We start from the raw sequence: 23,675 nt of genomic DNA on the forward strand, positions 1-23,675 counted from the left end.
TGTATATATACCAAAGTTGTACAACCAATCACTTGCAGCCGCATAGATACAAGAGGCATTTTGGACTACTTCCTTAATCCTCAGCTCCGCCTACTGGCTCACATCCAGCCGCCATCTAAATGGCGTGTTTCCTTTCGGGCACCGACATCTCCCCCTTTTCTTTTATATTAGGCATGCAAGGCAGGAGATCGTGCCTGTCTTAGGTTGTCAGCTGCCATGAACATGCTTACCCGTCATCGGATAATTCCCCCTGGTTGAAGAACCCCTGGCTTAGGTTGCTATGTGCATGCAGCCAATCTTACCCATCATTGACTACCAATCTAGTGCTGCCAGCCAGATTTGGGGAAATGTACCAGCTTCCAGTGCCATGTAAGCTTGTACTAGCGCCAACTGTTGTCTACGTTGTTGTTTATGTAATGATGCAAAACAGCGGAACATAAGGTTCAAGCTCAGGAGTAGTCCAATTAATAGTGCACCCATACCGGCCCACTCTTTAGCAAACGAGAGTGATTGGTTTACAACAGATACCCAATCCCGTAATGGAGCTATGTCAATCTTAGTTGCATTAATAGTGAATATTTGTTGTCTTAACAATCTTGTCAAATTATAATATTGATTGGACCATGTCCCATTTAGGTGTCTGCTTAACTCTTTCGACAGATTAGCGGCAATAGAAAGGTCATTATAGGCCACGGAGGTTATGCAAAGTCCAGAAAGTGATTGGATGCATCCGGTCGTCAATAGTTTCTGGAGAATGTCCACTTGTTCCTGGATTAGATCTACTTGCTGATTGACGATCATAATACCGGCTTGAAGGTGGCCATTAATTAGTTCTTGTGTGGCGAGGGCTTCTGCAACTCCGGTAGTTAGGTTATTAAGAGTGGAGGCAGTCTGTACAGACGTGGTGAGAGCTATAGCCGCTGCAGTTGCTGCAGCTGCGGAGGCCGCTACAGCCGCAATAATGGCTGCAGTGATCCCAAAGTCTCTTTTATGTCTTGAGAGCAATACAGGCAAATCATTAGGATTTACAGAAACGGGCATGGGAATGAAAGTAGGTATACAGGAGGGAGGATGGCGGACTCATTCGTCAGTGGCATGGGGAACGGCCAGGCTTTCACTATTGCCCATTGGTGCATCTGTTGAAGGGATGCTGGTGTCGCCAGGATCGCTATCAGGCTGAGCATCAGGACGGGGCGGGCCATGTTGACTGATTCTTCTAATCAGTCACTCCGGGACCCAGATAGGCACTTGGGCATCCTGTGGAAAAAGACAAACAGAACCTCGGTGCCATCTTAGGACCGGGTCAGGACCTCTCCATTGGCCCGTGAGTATATCCTTCCACTTTGCCTGGGCTAGAGTGCGTTCAGTAACCGCTGCATGCCTGTCCACTGCAGATGTACATTATGGAACAGCCAAGGACAAAAAATTTAAAATGTAAAGGGTGAGAGATGTAAGATCACAGGGTGACTTGTAGTCATCCCCTATTCCCCCTTTTCTTATTTTTTGTAAGCATCGTTTGAAGGTGCCATTGGCGCGTTCAATTATTCCTTGACCTTGTGGATTGTAGGGTATACCTGTAGTATGGACTATACCAAATTGACTCAGGAACTGATGGATAGATTTTGATGTATTTGCACGTCCATTATCTGTCTTTATTTGTTTTGGGTTACCCCAATCTGAGAAGCATCGTAGGCAGTGTGTGATGACTTGTTTTGAATTCTCCCCCGTGAGGGGAGTAGCCATTATGATACCCGAATAAGAGTCCACTGATATATGTACGTACTTTTGTTGCCCAAATTCAGGTACATGTGTGACATCCATTTGCCACAGGTGATTAGCTTGAAGGCCTTTGGGATTTACCCCCAAGGAAGGCTGAGGGAGTAATGTGGCACAATTCCCACAGGTCCTTACTATATCTCTTGCCTGTTCTTTGGTGATATGGAATCTATATCTTAAGGTATTAGAATTCACGTGCCATTTGCTATGGAACAGCCTCGCCTGTTCTAAGGTAGGGCAAATAAGTTGGAAATGACTATTGTGGTCTGCTAGAGCATTGCCCTCGGATAATGGTCCTGGTAGGCTCATATGGGCTCTGATGTGATCTGTCTCCGGTGTTAGGACCATTTGGGCGGCTGCTCTGATATCGAGCCCTGCTGATCCAGAGGTTGCGCGCCTTTCTCCGAGGGAGGATACCATATCCTGGGCATTTGCGTTAGTGCCCCATAAATTTGTGTTGGGCCCCAGGGCGCGGGGCCCTGCTTCCCGTTTTTTGAGTCATTGGATTGAATCCAGTTATTCGGTGGCAGGGGATTTCCTTGAATATCTTTCTGGGACCTACATTCATTAGCCCAATGATTCCCTTTACGGCAACGAGGGCACAACCCAGGTGCAGGCTTGACTGGTCTAGGAGTTCCTTTACCCTCTGGACAATCCCTCTTAAGATGACCGTCCCTTCCACAAAGGAAACAAGCCTTGGAAGAACTCCTGTTTCCTCCATTGAAACTTCTTATCCCTTGGGCTACTGCTGCTGCCATAACTTGGCCCTGAACAACTGTATCAGTGATGTCTCGACACACTTTGATATACGTAGTCAGGTCCTTAGACTTCCAAGGGCGGATAGCCTCTCTACACCATTTATTTGCTTGTTCATAGGCTAATTGTTTAACAAGGGGCATTGCTTGGTCCACATCCCCAAATATGCGCCTTGCTACTTGGAGCAGACGATCTACAAAGTCAGCATAGGGTTCATTAGGCCCCTGCCACACCTTGGAAAGTTGTCCCTGCAAATCGCCAGAACCCTGTATGGTCTTCCAAGCCCTAGTGGCTGCAGCTGCTATCTGTACATACACCCCTGGGGGGTACCCAATCTGATTGTTTTGTCCCACAAATTGACCTCCTCCCATGAGCATGTCAATATTCTAGTGGGGATTCCCTGACGCGGTGTTACGCTGGGCAGTTTCTGAGCTACACTCTTGCCAAGCAGTTTTCCATATCAAGTATTGTCCACCAGACATAGTTGCTTTTGCCATGTTAGTCCAATCGTCTGGGGTAAGGTTCATGCTACCGACTGCTTCCAAAAGTGAAAGTGTATAAGCAGCCTGTGGCCCATAAGTAGTGACTGCTTCCTTAAACTGTTTAATAAGTTTGAAGTCTAGTGGTTGATGAAACCTCTGTTGATTTTGATCTTCTAACACTGGGTATGCAAGAGGGGAGGGTTTAGTAAAGTCCGTAATGTCCCTCCATCCTGCATTTCTACATTCTGGACAACCGCATGCCCCTCGGGAGCATGAAGTGTTATATGGTGGTGGCCATTCTGCAGGTGGCGCTATAGGCCTACGTTCAGGGGTAGGAATTCTTGACCTTCTGACAGAGGGCGCTAGGGAGTCATATTTTTTCCCGGCTTCTTTGTATGTCCTTCCCTTCAAAGGTTCGTTAGGGACTTCCTCTTTTAATTTTAAGTGCGTTATGGCTTCCCCAAGCTCATCTTCAGAGGAGCTCTCCTCTGAACTTTCTCCCCCTCTGCTAGATCCTGCCTTAGAGGCTTCTCTGACCTGCTCCATCTCCTCAACACCTTCCTCGATAACATTTTTAACCGTTTTATGGTTAGAGTCTAAACAGGAGCGTACTAGCTTCCAAATAGCCATCATACCTAGCGGCAGTGGCTCTTGTCGGTCCCGCTTACGTAGTTCTTCCCCCAAATGTTCCCATTGAGGAATATTAAGAAGTCCTTCCTCTACAAACCAAGGACATAGTTCCTCAACCTTTTTCAAGAACTGCTGAGCTGCTTTCGTTTTTAGCGGAGTGCCGTTAGCCTTAAGCACTTCCGTCAGTAATCCCTCCATCTTAGTAAACTTTGATCCCATTATTTCTCGTCCTATGCCTAGGAACCCTTTTACTTCTCGTCCTATACTTAGGAACTTTCTTATCTGAAATTTTGTGCGCACCTACTGGATCGTTGTGTTCACTGAGAACTCCTCGGTTTCCGAGGGTTCCCGGGTTTCGGCACCACTTGTGGCTCTCACCAGCAAGAACGACCAGGAGATCTCAGCGAAGCAAGCTTTATTTCTGGGTAGCTGTTGGGATCTCCCCTTCACAGCCCGCACATGTGTATATATACCAAAGTTGTACAACCAATCACTTGCAGCCACATAGATACAAGAGGCATTTTGGACTACTTCCTTAATCCTCAGCTCCTCCTACTGGCTCACATCCAGCCGCCATCTTAATGGCGTGTTTACTTTCGGGCACCGACAGAACCTTCTCAAGAATAGACCACATACTGGGTCACAAATCAGGACTCAACTGATACCAAAAGACTGAGATGATTCCCTGCATATTCTTAGATCACAATGCTTTGAAACTGGAGCTCAATCACAAGGAAAAGTTCCAAAGGAACTCAAACACCTGGAAGCTAAAGACCACCTTGCTTAAGAATGCTTGGATCAACCAGGAGATCAAGGAAGAACTGAAACAATTCATGGAAACCAATGAGAATGAAGACACTTTGGTCCAAAACCTATGGGATACAGCAAAGGCGGTCCTAAGAGAGAAATAAATAACCATTCCTCAAAAAAATAGAAAGATCCAGAACACAGCTATCTCTACACCTTAAAGAACTGGAGAATCAACAACAAATCAAACCAACTCCACACATAAGAAGGGAAATAATCAAGATTAGAGCTGAGATCAATGAGGTAGAAACCAGAGATACAGTAGAATGTATCAATGAAACTAGAAGCTGGTTTTTGAAAGAAACAATAAGATCAATAAAAAAAAAAAGAATATAGCCATCCAATAAAAACATGGCAAGTTAGACAACTACTTAGTGCCACCTTTTGTTTAAGACCATGGCTCATATCATATTAAAATATTTTACATAAAGTAAATACCTTATAGCTCTTACTTACTTTGCTAGAAATCAGTCTGAGAAAGATTTGGGGGAAATAAGCCTTTGTTTAACCTCAAGATCAATTCTTTATTCAGATCTTTCCCTCCCAGAACCCTGATAATTTTTTGTACTCTCTCTCACCAAGCTGGCTTAGAACCCCTCTCAACGTCTCATATGTTTTCACAGTACATGTGTTTCTTATTCTTCATATTCCTTGATGAAATAGTAGATGCCTGGCAAATATTTATTGAATTGCTGAATATCTGTAGCTTCAAAGCACAACTTAAGATTGATTTTAAACAATCTCCTGATTTTATTTTCTTCTTTCTGCTGTCTCTTCTCAGTCCAGTTAGGGATATTATTGGCAGTTTTATTTAAAATACATTAGACATATTTTAGATGCCTCAAAAATCCCCAAAATGACTAAATCTATTACTGAAACAAAAAATGGCATACCCTTATGGACATCGGGGAGGGTATGTGCTATGGTGAGTGCTGTGAAGTGAGTAAACCTGGCGATTCACAGACCTGTACCCCGGGGGATAAAAATATATTATATGTTTATAAAAAATAAAAAATTTTAAATAAAAAAATGGCAGACTTAAAAACAAAATAAGATCGATAAACCACTGGCCACACTAATCCAAAAGAAAAGAGAGAAAGCCCAAATTAATAAAATTATGAATGAAAAGGAAGAGATCACAACAAACACCAAGGAAGGAGAAACAATCATCAGAAGTTATTATCAACAGTTATATGCCAATAAGCTTAGCAAACTAGATGAAATGGATGCATTCCTGGAAAACTATAAATTCTCAAAATTGAACCAGGAAGAAATTGACAGCTTGAATAGACCGATATCTAGTAAGGAGATTGAAGTGGTGATCAAAAACCTCCCAAAAAACAAGAGCCCAGGACCTGACGGATTCCCTGGGGAATTCTACCAAACTTTCAAAGAGAAAATAACACCTATTCTCCTGAAGCTGTTTCAAAAAAATTGAAGCAGAAGGAAAACTTCCACACTCTTTTATGAAGCCAGCATTACTCTGATCCCCAAACCAGGCAAAGACCCTACCAAAAAGGAGAATTTCAGACCAATATCACTGATGAATATGGATGCTAAGATTCTCAACAAGATCCTAGCAAATAGGATGCAACAGCACATTAAAAAGATTATTCACCATGACCAGGTGGGATTCATCCCTGGGCTACAAGGATGGTTCAACATTCGCAAATCAATCAATGTGATAGAACAAATTAATATGAGAAGAGAGAAGAACCATATGGTCCTCTCAATCGATGCAGAAAAGGCATTTGACAAAATCCAGCATCCATTCCTGATTAAAATGCTTCAAAGTATAGGGATAGAGGGAACATTCCTGAACCTCATCAAATCTATCTATGAAAGACCCACAGCAAATATATCCTCAATGGGAAAAAGCTTGCAGCCTTCCTGTTGAGATCAGGAGCATGACAAGGATGCCCACTCTCACCACTCCTGTTCAACATAGTATTAGAAGTCCTAGCAACAGTCATCAGACAACAAAGAGAAATAAAAGGTATCCAAATTGGCAATGAAGAAGTCAAATTCTCTCTCTTCGCAGATGACATGATTCTTTATATGGAAAACCCAAAAGACTCCACCCCCAAACTACTAGAACTCATACAGCAACTCAGCAACGTGGCAGGATACAAAGTCAATGTACAAAAATCAGTGGCTTTCTTATACACTAACAATGAAAATGCAGAACGGGAAATTAGAGAATCGATTCCATTTAGTATAGCACCAAGAACCATAAGATACCTGGGAATAAACTTAACCAAAGAGGTAAAGGATCTGTATTTGAGGAACTACAGAACACTCATGAAAGAAATTGAAGAAGACACAAAAAGATGGAAGACCATTCCATGCTCTTGGATCGGAAGAATAAACATTGTTAAAATGTCTATACTGCCTATAGTAATCTATACTTTTAATGCCATTCTGATCAAAATTCCACCGGTATTCTTCAAAGAGCTGGAGCAAATAATCCAAAAATATGTATGGAACCAGAAGAGACCCCAAATCGCTAAGGAAAGGTTGAAAAACAAAAATAAAACTGGCGGCATCAGGCTACCTGATTTCAAGCTTTACTACAAAGCTGTGATCACCAAGACAGCATGGTAGTGGCATAAAAACAGACACATAGACCAGTGAACAGAGTAGAGAGCCCAGATATGGACCCTCAACTCTATGGGCAAATAATCTTCGACAAAACAGGAAAAAATTTACAGTGGAAAAAAGACAGTCTCTTCAATAAATGGTGCTAGGAAAACTGGGCAGCTATATGTAGAAGAATGAAACTCGACCATTCTCTTACACTGTACACAAAGATCAACTCAAAATGGATAAAAGACCTCAACGTGAGACAGGAATCCATCAGAATTCTAGAGGACAACATAGGCTGGACCCTCTTTGATATCAGCCACAGCAACTTCTTTCAAGATATGTCTCCAAAGGCAAAGGAAACAAAAGCGAAAATAAACTTTTGGGACTTCATCAAAATCAAAAGCTTCTGCACAGCAAAGGAAACAGTCAACAAAACAAAGAGGCAACCCACAGAATGGGAGATGATATTCACAAATGACAGTACAGACAAAAGGTTGATATCCAGGATCTATAATAAACTCCTCAAACTCAACACACACAAAACAGACAAGCATATCAAAAAATGGGCAGAAGATATAAACAGAATCTTCTCCAATGAAGACATACCAATGGCTATCAGACACATGAAAAATTGATCATCATCACTAGCCCTCAGGGAGATTCAAATTAAAACCACATCGAGATATCACCTTACACCAGTTAGAATGGCCAAAAGTAACAAGACCAGAAACAACATGTGTTGGAGGGGATGTGGAGAAAGGGGAACCCTCTTACACTGTTGGTGGGAATGCAAGTTGGGGCAGCCACTTGGAGAACAGTGTGGAGATTCCTCAAGAATTTAAAAATAGAACTTCCCTATGACCCTGCCATTGCACTCCTGGGTATTTACCCCAAAGATACAGATGTCGTGAAAAGAAGGGCCATCTGTACCCCAATATTTATAGCAGCAATGGCCTTGGTCGCCAAACTGTGGAAAGAACCAAGATGCCCTTCAACGGACGAATGGATAAGGAAGATGTGGTCCATATACACGATGGAGTATTATGCCTCCATCAGAAAGGATGAATACCCAACTTTTGTAGCAACATGGACGGGACTGGAAGAGATTATGCTGAGTGAAATAAGTCAAGCAGAGAGAGTCAATTATCATATGGTTTCACTTATTTGTGGAGTATAACAAATACATGGAGGACAAGGGGAGTTAGAGAGGAGAAGGGAGTTGGGGGAAATTGGAAGGGGAGGTGAATCATGAGAGACTATGGACTCTGAAAAACAATCTGAGGGGTTTGAAGTGGTGGGGGGGTGGGAGGTCGGGGTACCAAGTGGTGGGTATTATAGAGGGCACGGATTGCATGGAGCACTGGTTGTGGTGAAAAAATAATGAATACTGTTGTGCCAAAAATAAATAAAAAATAAATTAAAATAATAATAATAAAATGTCATCACTATACCCAAGGTATAGTGGAGTTATATATAGGAGTTTTATAGTTTTTATAGTTTTGCATTTTACATTTAGGCATATGGTCCATTTTGAGTTAATTTTTTTGATAAATGGCCTGTGTTCAGATTCATCATTCTGTATGTGGATGTCCAGTTGTTCCAGCACCATTTGTTGAAAAAAGTACCTTTATTCCATATTATTGCCTTTGCTCCTTTGTCAAAGATCAGTTGACCAAATTCATGTAGATCTATTTCTGGACTCTATTCAGTTCCCTTGATCTCTTTGTCTATCCTTTCACCAACATCACACTGTCTTGATTACTGTAGCTTAATAGTAAGTCTTGAAGTTGGGCCGTGTCAGTTCTTCAGCATAAAGAGATTTTGACTAGGATTGCATTGAATCTGTAGATCAAGTTGGGAAAGATTGCCATCCTGGCAATATTGAGTCTTTCTATCCATGAACATGGAATATTTCTCCATTCACTTAGTTTATTTCATTCATCACTGTTTTGCCATTTTCTGCATGCATTTCATATATATTTTGTTAGATTTATAACTAAGTATTTTATTGGGGGCTTTTCTATGTAAATAGCATTGTTTTTCATTTCAAATTCCACTTTTCATTGCCGGTATACAGAAAAATAATTAACTTTTGTGTATTAACCTGTATCCTGAAAGTTTGCTATAATCACTTATTAGTTTCAAAAGATTTTTTGTTGATTATTTATAATTTTCTGCATAAACAATTATGTCATCTATGAACAAAAACAGCTCTATGTCTTGCTTCTCAATCTCTATGCCTTTGATTTTCTTTTCTAGCCCTATTACATTAGTAGGGATTTCCAGTATGCTGTTAAAAAGGAGTTGTGAGAAGGGATACTTTTCTTTGTACCTGGTTTTAATGAGAAAGCTTCTAGTTTCTTATGATTAAGTATGATTTTAGTTGTGCGGTTTCTTATAGATGTTCTTTATCAAGCTGAGGAAGTTGCCCTTTATTCCTCGTTTACTAAGAGTTGCTATCATCCATGGATGTTGGATTTTGTCACATGCTTTTTCTGCATCTATTACTATATTCACGTCATTTTTCTTCTTTAGTCTGTTTAATTGATTGTTGAATTTTTAAACAGCTTGCATACCTGAAATATATCCCATTTGGTCATGGTGTGTAATTTTTTTATACATTTTAGATTTGGTTTGCTAATATTTTGGTTAGAATTTTTGCATCTGTATTCATGAGAAACATTGATGTGTAGGTTTTGTTGCTTGCAATGTCACTTTCTGGTATTGGTTTTAGGGTAATGATGGATTCATAACATGTGTTAGAAAGTATTCCCTACTTCTATTTTCTGAAAGAAATTGTAGAGCATTTAGTACAATTTCTTTATTAAATGTTTGGTAGAATTCCCCAGTAAATCCATCTGGGCCAAGATGCCTGGGTGGCTTAGTTGTTTAAGCCTCTGCCTTTGGCTCAGGCCATGATCCCAGGGTCCTGAGACTGAGTCCCATGTCAGGCTCCTTGCTCAGTGGGGAGCCTGTTTCTCTCTCTGCCTGCTGTTCCCCCGTTTGTGCTGTCTCTCTCTCTCATTATCTTTCTCTTTCTCTCTCTGACAAATAAATAAATAAATAAATAAAATCTTTAAAAAAAATATATATATATATGAGAAGATCCATCTGGGCCTGAATGTTTTTGTTTTTCCTTGTTTTTGTTTTTGGTTTTTGCATTTTGTTTTTTGTTGTTGTTGTTTTGCTTTTTTCCTGTATTAAGAATTTTTTATTATGTTATTTTGTCACCATACAGTACATCATTAGTTTTTGATGTAGTGTTCCAAGAGTCATTGTTTATGTATAACACCCTGTGCTCCATGCTCTATGTGCCCTCCTTATTGTCGATTCAAATTCTTTACTAGATATATGCCTATTTACATTGCCTATATTTTTTAAAGTTGCGGTACATTGTGTCTTTCAAGGAACTGGTCCATTTATTATAGGTTGTCAATTTGCAGGCAATGAGTTGTTCATATTTCTTTTTTTGTCCTTTTAATATTCATGTGACTTGCAGTTATGTCCCTCGTTCATTTTTTATATTAGTAATTTGTGTCCTAATCTATTTAGTTCTTAGTTAGCCTGGGTAGAGATTTATCCTTTTTTTTTTTAATTTTCTTTTTGGTCATTTCAAAGAACCAGCTTTTGGGTTCATTGATCTTTCTCTATTAATTTTATGTTTCAAATTTCATTTATCTTGCTCTAATTCTTCTTATTTCTGCTATTCTTTGAATATAACTGCCCTTCTTTTCCTACTTCCCTAGGGTAGAAACTTAGATTGATTTTAGGTCTTTATTGTTTCCTAATATACACACCTCATACTATAAATTTCCCTCTAAACACTGCTTTTTGCATCACTCAAATTTTGGTAAGTTGCAGTTTTGTTTTCAATTAATTCAAAACATTTTCTAATTTCTCTTGAGATTTCTTCTTTGACCTATGTGTTATTTAGGAGTGTGCTTAATCTTCACATATTTGGGGATGTTCCAGTTATCTTTCTGTTATTGATATCAAATTTAATTCCACTATGGTCTGACAACAAGCATTGTATGTTTTTTATTCTTTTAAATTTGTTCAGATGTGCTTTTTATAGATCAGAATGGGTCTATCTTGGTGAATGTTCCATGTGAGCTGGAAAAGAATGTGTATACTGTTTTTGTGGAAGTAGCCTATAGATATCCATTATAACCAAGTGATTGATGGTATTTTTGAGGTCACCTACATCCTTTCTGGTTTTCTACCTCCTGTATCTGTCAATTTCTGACAAAGAAGTGTTGAAGTCTCCAACTATGATAGTGGATTCATTTATTTCTCTTTGCAACTCTATCAGTTTTTTCCTCACATAATTTCATGCTCTCTAGTTAGGCTCATACACACTAAAAATTGGTATTCCTTCTTAGAGCACTAACCCTTTTATCATGGTATAGTACTCTTCTTTTTTTATATATATATATAATGCCCTTCTTTATCCTTGATAACTTTCCTTGCTTTGGAGTACTCTTCCTGAAATTAAGGTAGCTATTCCTGCTTTATTTTGATTAGTGTTAGCGTGGTATGCTTCTCTCCATTTATTTACTTTAAATCTGTATGTCTTTATATTTAGAGTGGGTTTCTTGTGGACAACATATAGCTGGGTCTTGTCTTTGATCCACTCTGACAATCTCTGGTTTTTAGTTAGTGCATTTAGGCCATGGACATTCAAAGTGATCACGGATATAGTTGGATTAACATTTACCATATTTGTTACTGTTTTCTATTTGTTGTTCTTGTTGTTTGTTACTATTTTTCTCTTCCACTCTTTTTCTGCCTTTTGTGGTTTGAGTATTTTATATGATTCCGTTTCTCTCCTTTCATAGATTATTGGTTATACTTTTTTTTATTATCTTTTTTAGTGGTTGCCCTAGAGTTTGCAACATACATTTAGAACTAATCCAAGTCCAATTTCAAATAACACTATATCACTTCACAAGTTATGTGAGTGCCTTATAATAACAAAATAATTCTACTTTCTCTCTCCTGTCCCTGTTTCATTCATTCATTTATCTATTTATTCATTATTTATTTATGTAACTCTCTCATTTATTTCATTTATATATAGGTAGACATATATAATTAAGCATATGTAATTGAATATACTGTTATCATTTTAAGCAGAATGTAATGTTATATAAATTTAGGATAAGAAATAAAATTCTTTCTTGGGGCTCTTTCTTTTTGTAGATTTGATTTTCTAATCTATATTATTTTCCTTTTCTTGGGGGAACAAGATGGCAGGGAAGTAGGAGGAGGCGCCTTTTCAACCTGTACCCCAAAGTGAGCTGATTACCTACCAAAGAACTCCGATCACCCATGAAATCAGCCTGAGATCAGAATTATATGCGTCCGAATCTCTACAGGGGCAGAAGACGCCAGTGGGCAGGTAAAGCGGAGTGGGAACAGTGAACTAATATCGGAAGATAAACAAAAGGGGGAGGGAGCCACCAGAGGCGACAGGTTGGAAAGTAATACCCCTAACATGAGCGAGAGCACCCGAGTCTGGGGACCAGCATTAACTTGGAGTCTGGTTGAAAGCACTCCAAAAGAGCAAAGGATCGAGGGGGGGAAATTGTGGGAATCGGGGCGGCTAGGGACAGGGGTTTAAGCCTCCCCTGGCGCTGAGCCAGAGAGAGTGTGGCGGAGAAACCAGGCCTTGGTCCCTAAGCCACCAGCGTGCCTGAGAACGCATGGAGTCCAGCTCCTGTGAGGGGCTGGGAGCCTCACCAGAAGACAGAATGCACAAGCCCTGCTATACAGCCTGAGATGCACGCGCCCCTCATCCTCCCTTGAGAGAGGTACACAAAGGCCCAGCCGATGCTCTTTGACCCGCGCCATTGTTTCAGAGCCTAAGACACGCGCCCCAAACTCTCCCCTGAGAGAGGTGCGCGAACCCAGCCTGGTGCTTTCGGACCTGCACCCTGTACTCAGAGCCTGAAACGCTTGCATGACCCACAGCCTCCCCTGAAAGAGGTGCGCACAAGCCAGGGGCTCTTAGACCCAGAGACCAGGCACTCCCAGCCCGGGCCAGCGGGAAAATAGTGTGCGATCAGTGCTTGGAACCTCTCTGGAGGTCTGGAGCTGCCCAGACAGCCGAGGCTGCCATGGTTTTAGGGACATGCAAAAGATCCTGCGTCCCCAGGGACCGCGACATGGAACTTGCTCTGCCAGCGGCCAAGGGGGAACTTATTTGGGCTCTGCAGCCAGAATGAGGCTTCTCTCTGAGAGGGAGGTCAGGGTGCAGTTTGTTTTCCTCTAAAACTACAAAAACCATCAAAAGCGGTCAAGGTGAGAGAAAAAAAAAAAAGTGAACAAACATAAAAACCACCAGAAAACAAAAGCCTGAAAAAAACCAGTTTCCTCAGAGCCTACCCCCTTGAGGGGGGCGGGAGGACTTAACTCAGGGAACATCATTGACTGAAAACCCACGTGACAGGCCCCTCCCCCAGAAAACCAACCAAGAAAGGAAAAAAAAAACACTACAAGAGAACAGCCACCACTACTCCATAGGACAACTTTTATTTTTCACTCGTTCCCATTATTCTGGTTCATTTTTTTATATATAGGTAATTTTTTAACCTATTTACCATCACAGTGAGCTGTCCAGTACATCAAATTCCGTAATAACCTTCTAATCTGAACTTTTTGATACATACACCTGTGTCTTTCTATGTATTTCTGTGTATTTTTATTTTTTGAATTTTTTTTAATTTTAGTTTAGTTTTGTCTAGTTTATTCCTTTTTATTTTTATTTTCTAATATTCATATAGAGTTAAACTTCAAAGTAATCCCCTTTCCCCAATCAATTCTACTCCTATAGGTAAACCAATTTTTAATCCCCCTTTATCTTAGGAAAGTTGAGTCATTTAACAAAGATATCAAGATACATCCAGGAGGAATCAAAACACCCTTCCTCGCCCACACTGAGAATTTATAACCACTCTCCCATCTTTTTCTTCCACCACTGTTTCTGTGTTTTTGTGCTTGTCCTGATAGCATATAAATCTTACACTTGGGGTTCTTTTTGACGAGGATCTTCCTTTATTTGCATATATATTTTTTTCTCTTGTCATATACTTTTATCAGTCTTTGTGTTTGTCTGTTTTTGTTTGTATACTTCATAAATCTTACTTGGGGCCCATTTGGGCTGAACCTACTCTTTCATTTTCCCTTTCTTTCCTGTCTCTCTCTCTATATCTTTTTTTTCTTTTTTTTCTTTATCTTTTCTCTCTCGTATGGGTGGGGAATCCTGATTGCTCAGAAGTGTTCCAGGGTGCACCTTGACTGCACCATGGTCGATACATCCAGCTACATCTGTTCAGTCATCTCTCACCAAAATGACTAGGAGGAGGAATGCCCAACAGAAGAAAAACACAGAGGATGGACCTTCTGGAACAGAGCTAACGGTTATAGACATATACAATACATAGACAATATGTCGGAAAGAGAATTCAGGCTAACAATTATCCAGGCAATAGCTACGTTGTAGAAAGACATGGATGACCAAACGGAATTGATTAGGGCCGAGCTGAAAGCGACCAGAGATGATGTTCACAATGTTAGGGCGGAGTTAAAAGCTACCAAGGCTGAGGTTCACAATGCTCTCAATGAGTTCCAATCTAATCTAAATTCTCTCAAAGCTAGCGTAACTGAGACAGAAGATAGAATGAGTGATCTGGAGGACAAACAGATAGAGAGAAAGGATCAGGAGGAAGCCTGGAACAAACAGCTTAGAACCACGAAAACAGAATCAGGGAAATAAATGATGCTGTGAAACATTCCAACGTCAGAATTATTGGAATCCCTGAAGGGGAGGAGAAAGAAAGAAGTCTAGAAGATAAAGTGGAACAAGTCCTTCATGAAAATTTTCACAATCTCGTGAATGGAACCAGCATTCAGGTGCTAGAGGCCAAAAGGTCTCCAACCAAGATTATACATTCCAAAAAAACACCAAGGCACCTGATAGTCAAATTGAGGAATCATAATTGTAGGTATAATCTCTTGAAAGCTGCTAGGACAAAGAGGCTCCTTACTTACAGAGGGAAGCCCATCAGAATAACATCAGACCTGTCCACAGAGACCTGGCAAGCCAGAAAGGGCTGGCAAGACATATTCAGGGCATCAAATGACAAGAACATGCAGTCAAGAATACTTTATCCAGCAAGACAGACATTCAAAATGGATGGAGAAAGAGTTTCCAAGACCCGCAAGGCTTAAAAGACTATGCAACCACCAAGCCGACACTGCAGGAAATATTAAGGGGGCTTCTATAAAAGAGGAAAAATCCTAAGAAGAGCATTGAACAGAAATATAGAGACAATCTACAGAAAGAAAGACTTCAAAAGTAACACGATGTCAATAAAAAGGTATCTATCAATAATCACTCTCAATGTGAACAGCCTAAATGCGCCCATAAAACAGCACAGGGTTGCAGATTGGATAAAACGACAGGACCCATCCATATGTTGTCTACAAGAGACCCATTTTGAACCTAAAGATACACCCAGACTGAAAGTGAAGGGATGGAGAAGCATCTTTCATGCCAATGGGCCGCAAAAGAAGGCTGGGGTAGCGATTCTCATATCAGATAAATTAGATTTTAAACTAAAGACTGTAGTCAGAGATACAGAAGGACACTACATAATCCTTAAAGGCACTATCCACCAAGATGATCTACAATTGTAAATATCTATTTTCGTTTTCTCTAAAAAGTGTCTTTTAACATTGTGTTTAAGACAGGTCTACTGGCAACAAATTCCTTCAATTGTTGTTTGTGTGAGAAAGTCTTTATTTCTCTTTCCTTTAGACATATAATTTTGCAGGATACAGATATCTAGGTCCCTGGTTTTTCTTATCAACACTTTAAATATTCCACCTCATTCTCTTCTTGTTTACAAGGTTTCTGAGGAGAAGTCAGGTATAATTCTTATCTTTCTTCTTCTTGGGTTTTGGTGCTTTTCCTTCTGGCTTCTTTCAGGATTATTTTTTTTTTATCTTTGACTTTCTATTATTTGAAAATGTGTCTAGGTATAGTTTCTTGTTTGTTTGTTTTTGTTTTGTTTTGTGTTTTAGCTTTTGTCTTAGCTGGTATTCTCTGAATTTCCTAGATCTGTGCTTTGGTGTCTGACATTAATTTTGGGAAATTCTCACTCATTATTGTATCACATATCTTCTGTTCCTATCTCTCTTTCTTCTCCTTCTGGCATAAATTACACCTTTTTGTAGTAGTCTCACAGTACTTGGATATTCTGTTCTATTTTTCAACCTTTGTCCTCTTGGCCTTTTGGTTTTTAAGGATTCTTTTGAGGCATTATTTAGCTCAGAGATTCTTTGTTCAGTTGTGTCCAATCTACTAGTAAGCCCATCAAAGAGGCACTCTTCATTTGTTAGTATCTTTGATCTCTCACATTTCTTTTGATGCTTTTGGTATCCATTTTTCTCCTAACAATACCAGTGTCTTTGAATACTGTCTATCCTTGAAAGCCCCTAGTATATTAATCATTATTATTTTAAATTCCCACACTTAAAATTTCAACATTTCTGTCATTTCTGGTCCTGACATTTGCTCTGTCACTTCAAATTGTGGTTTTCCCTTTTGGTATGTATCATAATTTTTTCCTGATACGCAGAATGTAATGGATGAAGAGAACTGCTATAAATAGGTCTTTAGTAATGTGCTGGCTAGGTGTAGGGAGAGCACTCTATAGGCCTATGATTAGGTCCATGACTAGACCATAAAGTTCACAATTTTCTTCTCCACCTTCAGATGGGACGAAATCAGTAGGGTGGGCTGGAGTTGGATATTTTTCTTCTCTGAGCTCAGTTAGGCTCTGATAATACCCCAGCAGGTTAAGCTCTGGTTTCCTTTCCCCTGAGGACAAGAGCTGTTAAGAACAGTGTTCTTGTGCATTCCAACGTGGTTCCTTTCTTGATATATAAGAAGCAGGAAGGGATTTCTCTCCAAAATTTGCTGTGGGAAACTGGGGAAGTCCCTAGAAGTAAATCTCACAGTATTGTGTCCCCCAGACATGACTGAGTTCCTTTGGAGTTCTAAACTCTAAGACTTGTCCATAGTGAGCCTTCAGCAAATTATCAATTATGGCTCATTTTTCTCCTCCAGATTTGTTCCCATTGGTAGTTTCCACTCATGAGTCTGCTCCTGTAAGTCATGAATTATGATCTGCCTGTCTACCCAAAGTTGGGGGCAGCAGTTTCCCCAGTGTCCTCCCCTTTCTTACAAATCCAAGAAGAGTTGTTGGTTTTTCAATCTGTTTAGCTTTTTATTTGTTATTAGGATACAAGGTCATTTCCAACATCCTTACCTGTGGAACTGGAAATCACTCCCTTTGTTTTTACTCTTGTAAGAACGCTTACCATAAGATCTATCCTCTTAACATTTTAAGGGCACAGCACAGTATTGTGAATGGTAGGTACCATATGCTATATGGCAGTGTTCAAGAACTTACTCATCTTACATAATTAAAATCTCCTAATAGTTGAAAAAAAAGCTACCTATTTTTTCCACCCACAGCCTCTGCCAACCATTATTCTATTTCCTGCCTCTATGAACTTGACTACTTAGATATATCATATAAATGGAATCATGCAGTATTTGTTCTCCTCTGACTGGTTTACTTAAGATAGCATAATGTCTTCGAGTTTTATTCACGTTGCCACAAATGACAGGATTTTTTTTTTCTTTCTTAAAGCTAAATAAATTCCATTCTATTATATGCCATATTTTCCTTATCCATTCATTCATCACTAGACATTTAGATGGTTTCCACATTTTGACTATTGGGACTACTGCTGCAATGAATATGGGAGTGCAGATTTGCTTTCAAGATCCTGTTTCCAATACATTTGGAAATATACCCAGAAGCGGGATTGCTGGATCATATAGTGGTTCACATTTTCGTTTTTTGAATAAACTTTATGATGTTTTCCATAGTAACTGCAAGATTTTACATTCCCACCAACAGTATACACGTGTTCTAATTTTTGCATATCCTCACCAATACTTGTTATCTTTTTTTAATAATAGTCATCCTACCTGATATGAGATGATAATTCAGTGTGGGCTTGGTTTGCAATTTCCTGATAATTAATTTCCTGATAATTAATGATGTTGAGCACCTTTTCATAAATGTATTAGCTATTTGTGTATTTCTTTTTAGAAATATCTGTTCAACTACCTTGTCTATTTTTAATCAGATTATTAGCATTTTTGCTATTCAGTTGTAGGAGTTCCTTATATATTTTGGATGCTAACTTATTATCAGATATATGGTTTACAAATATTTTCTCCAAAGCCTGCCTTTTCATTCTGTTGCTTGTTTCCTTTACTATGTAGATTTTTAGTTTGATGTAGCCTAACTTTATTTTACTTTTTTATTTTTAGTGTCACATCCAAGAAATAACTGCCAACTCTAATGTCATGAAACTTTTGCCTGTGCGTTTTTTTTTTAATTTTTTGGAAGTTAATAATAAATTTATTTGTTTTTTTTTTCAGTGATAATATGAACATTAGTTCTAGCAGAGGAAAATGTGGCAAAAATAACATTTTTACTCAGTTAAGAAATCTATAGCACAGGATCATTATTGAGATTCACTATAGTACACATATAATTGATAACTGCATCCAAACAAACTGCAATCTTTTTTCAAGGATTTATTTATTTGAGAGAGAATGTGCAGAAGAGAGAGAGTTGGGGGAGGGGCAGAGGAAGAGAATGTTCAAGTGGACTCCCCTCTGATCATAACCTGAGCCAAAACATAGAGTCAGGGTGGAAGAGTCAGAGGCTTAACTGATTGAGCCATCCAGGTGCCCCCAAACAAACTGCAATATTATACCAATGGACAAAGCTATAGTGTCAAATTTACACTATATAGAAATATATTTTTCTATAGACACAATTAGTGTCTGAACATTTTTTGTATATAATAAAGTTCATGTTGACTACCCAAAAAAATAAGAAAAACTTAGCATGACAGTATCAGATTTTAGAAACATTTGAGCTTCTGAAGATCTATTTTGTTACTCAACCTAAGTGTCCTACAATGGTACTCGATTTTTTAGAGTTCTCTAAATTTCGGGTTATTTTGTTCACCATCACTTGAAAATATTTAATCAAAATATTCAACAAATAGAGTGTTAAAAAATCCCTTTGGCTTTTGAAGTTTTTAGCTAATTGCAGTTAATGAAAAGAGGAAGGCATTAAAATGTTTCCTTAGAAAAGATTGGAACAAATTACAGTGAACAACAACAGGACTGAATTGTTAAATTCTATAATTGTGATTTGGGATATCTTGACTTGTGAAAAGACACCTAACATTTTGCTATAGCTCTTATTTCTTAATTGGATAAAATTTAAAAAGTTGTTTCTTTTGGAAACTTCATCAAATTTGGATGCTGAAAATTATAGGACTTCTCAAATTTTGTTTTGTTCAGATACAAAATATATATGTATGCCTATACTTTTTAAAAAAAAAGTTATTCTAAAGGTTCAGATCTTACATTTAAGTTACTAATACATTTTACATTTCTTTATGTGTGATGTAAAAATAGGGCTCTAATTTTATACCTTTTTATGTGGCTATCCAGTTTTATCTATAAACCATCCAATTTGAGGCTTTTCTATGTTGGAAGTTTTTGATTACTGATTCAGTCTACTTAGTTATTTGTCTTTTCAGATTTTCTATTTTTTATGATTCAGTCTTGGTACATTATACTTTTCTAGGAATTAATTCAATTCTTCTATGTTATCCAATTTGTGAGCCTATAATTATTCATAACAGTCTCCTACGATCCATTTTATTTCTGTGGCAAACCTTGTAGCATATCATATTTTACTTCTGATTTTGTGTATTTAAATATTCTCCTTTGTTCCTTAAATAGAATAGGTAAATTTTTGAAAATTCTGTCTGTATTTTCTTTTCCTTTCTTTTCCTTTCTTTGACTTTCCTTTCCTTTCTTTTCTTTTCGTGTGTGTGTGTGTGTATGTGCGTGCGTGTGTGTCTGTGTCTGTGAGAGAGAGAGAGAGCTCTATGCCCAACATGGGGCTCAAACTCACAACCCTGAGATCAAAAGTCACATGCTTTACTGAGTGAGTCAGCCAGCCATCCCGTTGTCTACATTTTCAACTCTTTGTTGTTTTTTTGTTGTTTTGTTTTGTTTTTTCTATTCTCTACCTCATTTATTACTCTTCTAGTTTTCATTATTTCCTTTTGCTAATTCAGAACTTCATTTGTTCTTCAAATCCCATAACTTTTGTGATGTTGTGGTCTCATTTTAGATATCATTGAAGATATTTTATAACTTTTGTTCTTACTTTTTTTTTCTGTGACCCACTTATTGTTCAGGACTGTGTTGTTTATTTTTCACAGATCTGTGAATTTTCTAATTTTCCTTCTCTTATTTATTTCTCCTTTTATTTCATTGTTGTCAGAAAAGAGTTTGGTATGATTTCAGTCTTCTTAAATTTGTTGAACTTGTTTTTTGGCCTAAGTTGTGATCTTTCTTGGAGATTGTTAATGTGTCTGCTTGAGAAGAATGTATATTTTGCCCCTGTTAGGCTGAATATTCTCTATATGTCTATTAGGTCCATTTGGTCTATAGTGTTACTCAAATCTGTTATTTCATCATTGTTTTTCTGTCTGTGTGTTCTAGCCATTACTGAAAGTAGATATTGAGGTCTCCTACTACTATTGTATTGTTCTATGGCAGTCTTGAAAATGGAAGCTCATTTTATCAGTATGGTGTCCTAGTCCCTGGTTCTGGAGAGAGCATAACAGACATAATTTCCAGAAAACTGTTTGTCCTAATTGTCTGGAGTCTTCCTGAAGGATTGATGCAAGACAACTGTCTTTATTTTGCAAACTCAAAGCTCACTCAGGGCAGAAAAGTGAGGTTCATTCCTCAAAAACACTACAAGGTAAACAACCCACAGCCCCCTGGTGAAAACATTATGGTTGAGACACATGAAAGATTTTCAAAGCCTAGAAGAAAAACCTGGGATGAGAGTTTATTTGGGAAATTACAGCATTCAAATTTGCCTATGTTGGGAAATTTAGAAAGTGATGCAAATGCCCAAGGGAAGAATAATATTTAGAAAAGACCTATGAAGGACCTAAGCCTTCACTTCTGATAGATCTCTCTAGGCTCAGTACAAGCATAAAATGAAGGCTTAGGCAGAGTTGTCATCAGTCTCTCTTCACAAATAAGCAGACCTCACCCAGCTCCTGTTTTTTCAAACACTGAGCTACATTTTCTAATTTTAGTCCCTAGCATTAAAGGAGTATTCTAACACAGAGCCTGTCTCTAAAAACTAGGAAAGCTGTCTTCTTCATCATCATTTTTTCTCTTTTTTCTTTGATTTTGTACTTTATCTCCTCCCCTTCCTTCTCCTCTTGCCACATCCCATGGGTTTTGGACGAAAGTGTCTTCATTCTCATTGGTTTCCATGAATTGTCCAAGTTCTTTTTTGATTTCCTGGTTAATCCAAACAGTCTTAAGCATGGTGGTCTTTAGCATCCACGTGTTTGAAGTCCTTCCAAACGTTTTCTTGTGGTTGAGCTCCAGTTTCAAAGCATTGTGATTTGAGAATATGCAGGGAATAATCTCAGTCTTTTGGTATTGGTTGAGCCCTGATTTGTGATCCAGTATGTGGTCTATTCTGGATAAAGTTCCATGTGCATTCAAGAAGACTGAGTATTTTGTTGTTTTGGGATAGAGTGTTCTGTATATATCTATGAGGTCCATCTGGTCCAATGTGTCATTCAATGCTCTTGTTTCTTTATTGATTTTCTGCTGGGATGATCTGTGTTACTGAGAGTGGCATGTTAAGATCCCCTACTATTATTGGGGGCATAAAAATTTAAATTTTTTAGATCTTCTTGGTGGATAGGCCCTTTAAGAATGATGCAGCATCCTTCTTCATCTCTGACTGCAGTCTTTAGTTTAAAATCTGATTTATTTGATATGAGAATCATTACCCCAGCTTTCTCTCATGCCCCATTGGCATGAAAGATGCTTCTCCATCCCTCCACTTTCAGTCCGGATGTATCCTTAGGTTCCAAATGGGTCTCTTATATCCAACATATGGATGGGTCCTGTCGTTATATCCAATCTGAAACTCTGTGTCATTTTATGGGACCATTTAGGCTGTTCATGTTGAGAGTCATTATTCAAAGATATGTTTTTATTGACATCATGTTGTCTGTGAAGTCCTTGTTTTTATACATTGTCTCTGTACATTTCTGTTCTATGACACTCTTGGGTTCTTTCTTCTTTTATAGAACCACCCCTTAATATGTCCTGCAGTGTTGGCTCGGTGGTCACATACTCTTTTAAACCTTGCCAGTCTTCGAAACTCTTTATCCCTCCATTCATTTTGAATGTCAGCCTTGCTGGATAAAGTATTCTTGGCTGCATATTCTTCTCATTTAGTGTCCTGAATATGTCTTGCCAACCCTTTTTGGCTTTTCCAGTTTCTGTGGACTGGTCTGATGTTATTTCAATGGCCCTTCCTCTGTACGTAAGGAATCTTTTCCCCCTAGCTGCTTTCAAGAGCTACTATCTAACATTATGTTTCATCATTTTCACAATGAAGTGTCTCGAGGTCTTTCTAGATTCTATGATCTTGGGGAGAGACTTTTCTACCTCTAGGACACGAACACTTGTTCCATTTGGCAGATTGAGGAAATTTTCATGGAGAATTTGTTCAACTATATCTTCTAGTCTTCTCCCCCCTCCCCCACTTAAGGAATCCCAAAATTCTAATGTTGAAATGTTTCATGGCGTCATTTATTTTCCTAATTTTTTTTTCATGGGTTTCATGGCTTTTCATGGCTTCTACGCTGTTTGTTCCAGGCCTCCTCTGGGTCCTTTTTCTCTATCAGTTTGTCCTCTAGATCACTAATTCTATCTTCTGCCTCGGTTACCCTAGCTGTTACAGTATTTAAATTAGATTGGATCTCATTGATAGCTTTTTAAACTTCATCCTGGGTGGCTTTCACCTCTGCCTTAATCAATTCTATGTTGTCACTAATGGTTTTCTCCAACCTAGCCATTGCCTGGATAATTGTTAGCCTGAATTCCCTTTCCGACATACTGTTTGTGTCCATATCCAATAGTTCTGATGGAGAGGGCACAGTCTCTGAATTTTTCCTCTGTTGGGTGTTCCTCCTCCTAGTCATTTTGGTGACTTAAGTTGGTTAAGGGGATGTGTAGCTGAATATATCAACCCTGATCCAGAGAAGGTACACCATGAACTGCTTCTGAGCAATTGGAAGTCACCACCGAAAAGAAAGAAAAAAGAAAAAAAGAGAGAGAGAGAAAGAGAAAGACAGAAAAAGAAAACAAAAACAGAAAACCCAGCTAGAATGGGCCCCAAAGGTAAGATGTATAAAGTATACAAACAAAAATGGACAAACAAAAAGACCAACAAAAGTAAGTGACAAGAAAAAAAAGGAACCCAGCCAAAATGAACCCCAAGGATGAAATTTATATAATTCCAGAACAAAAACAAATACACAGAAACAATGACAGAAGAAAAAGATGGAAGGGTGGTTCTAAATCCTTGATGTGGGCACAGAAGGTTATTTTGATTCTTCCTGTTTATA

At 38.7% G+C, this 23,675-nt stretch overlaps 1 long non-coding RNA gene across 1 annotated transcript in view; it reads right to left on the reverse strand.

Moving 5' to 3' along the window:
- Positions 1-1,185: 1,185 nt before the first annotated feature.
- Positions 1,186-23,675, reverse strand: part of LOC116582792 — a 63,949-nt gene continuing 41,459 nt past the window's right edge. The window contains exon 3 of the long non-coding RNA XR_004282518.1: positions 1,186-1,257. This is a non-coding gene — a long non-coding RNA (uncharacterized LOC116582792). The remainder of the gene's footprint in view (positions 1,258-23,675) is intronic.

This window comes from Mustela erminea, chromosome X (genome assembly GCF_009829155.1).
Source record: "Mustela erminea isolate mMusErm1 chromosome X, mMusErm1.Pri, whole genome shotgun sequence".
Taxonomy (NCBI): Eukaryota; Metazoa; Chordata; class Mammalia; order Carnivora; family Mustelidae; genus Mustela; species Mustela erminea.